We start from the raw sequence: 2,046 nt of genomic DNA on the forward strand, positions 1-2,046 counted from the left end.
GCCGACCCCCAAAAAAGAAGATAGGAGATCCATATTTACCCTGCAGGAAACAATAAAAACTAGCTAGATGTGGTGGTGGGCACCTGTAATCCCAGCTCCTCAGCAGGCTGAGGCAGAAGAATCACTCGAACCCAGGAGGCAGAGGTTGCAGTGAGCCAAGATCGCACCACTGCACTCCAGCCTGGGGGCCGGAGTGAGATTCCATCTTCAAAAAAAAAAAAGGAAAATGTGATTTATCAGGCATAGGCAGACGCTGAGGGAAACCCAATGACATAAAAAATGTCCTAATCGGAAGTAAACTAAGGTAAATTTGGGTTTCATGATTGTAATAATACTTGAGATCTCTGTGGTCTTCCTTACAAACCTCGGGGGAAAAACAACACATGCTATTTATTTATTTATTTATTTATTGAGATGAAGTCTCACTCTGTCGCCAGTCTGGAGTGCAGTGGCACAATCTCAGCTCACTGCAACCTCCACCTCCCTGGTTCAAGCGATTCTCCTGCCTCAGCCTCCCAAGTAGCTGGGATTACAGGCATGCACCACCATGCCCAGCTAATTTGTGTATTTTTAGTGGAGACAGGGTTTCACCATGTTCGCCAGGATGGTCTCGAACTCCTGACCTCGTGATCTGCCCACCTCAGCCTCCCAAAGTGCTGGGATTACAGGCATGAGCCACCATTGCACCAGGTAACACATGCAATTTAAAATGTCACAGCAATAACCATCATGTCTCATATTTTTACTACTTAGAAACCACTTTCATAGTCACTAACTCATCTGGTAATCTATAGAGAAGGCCATTCTCCCTCCCATCCTAAGCTGTCACTTGCTACTCTAGGAAGGAATACTTGAAATTTCTCTGTTTCTATTGTCTATAACATTCTTGGCAGCTAAATGCCCACTGCATCCCCATACTTTGTAGGCAAGGATTACCACAGGGTTCTGCTGGGAGGGCTGGGCCAGATGCCAAAGGCCCAGCCAGACACAGGATATCAAAGGATGATTGTTTAGATGCTGGGGTTCCTGCCTTTTAGGGACACCTAAGTACAGAGTTCTGCCTCTGCCAGATCATTCACCCCCATACAATGCACAGCAGTCTCCCTCAGCCTGTCTCAGTGTCATTTTTAGCCAACGAAGGAGGTAATAATGCAGAATTCACAGGTCATCATTTCATTACTTTGGTCTGGATATCAAAGAACCTGCAGGATAATGATGATGGAAAAGTTATTTATCATCTCTGAATCTCGATCTGTCCATTCTTAAGATAGGAAGGGTAAAAGTCACCCCTACCTAGTCTCCAGATATTTGGAGATGATAAATGAAGAACTACAGTGGAAAAGCTTAATTTTTAAGGTGAATTACTTTGAACTCCTTGGAAAAATCACGTAAATCTAACAGATTCTAACTGGCTCAGAGTTATAAATCTTCAGTCACTTAAAAGTTTTGCTAGAAACCACATAAAATACCTGAAATTAAAGATACAGAAAAGGGAATAAAGCTTAGGATTTGATATTGAGAAAGGGAAGGAAACTTAGCAAAGAAAGTGGCAACCAACAGCAGAGATTGAAATAGAAGAGGAAGACAGGAAAATGTGAAATTGAAGAGTTAAAATTTTGTTACTGGTAATGAAAGGGGAAATATAGGCATAACTTGAAGATGCGGTGGATTGGGTTCCAGACAACTGTAACAAAGTGAATATTGTAATAAAGTGAGTCACACATATTTTTTGGTTTCCCAGTGAATATCAAAGTCATGTTTATACTATACTATAGTGTTTTAATTGTGCAATAGCATTGTGTCTAAAAAAATGCCTTAATTTAAGATACTTTATTGCTAAAAGAAAATACTAATGATCATTTGACCTTCAGCATGTCATAATCCTTTTGCTGGTGGAAGGTCTTGACTTGATGTTGATGGTTCCTGACTGATCAGGGTGGTGGTTGCTGAAGGCTAGGGTGGCTGGGGCAATTTCTTAAAATAAGACAACAATGAAGTTTGCCACATCAATTGATTCTTCCTTTCCAAAAGCTTTCTTTTCTTTTT

This window comes from Cebus imitator, unplaced genomic scaffold (assembly GCF_001604975.1).
Source record: "Cebus imitator isolate Cc_AM_T3 unplaced genomic scaffold, Cebus_imitator-1.0 Scaffold445, whole genome shotgun sequence".
NCBI lineage: Eukaryota > Metazoa > Chordata > Mammalia > Primates > Cebidae > Cebus > Cebus imitator.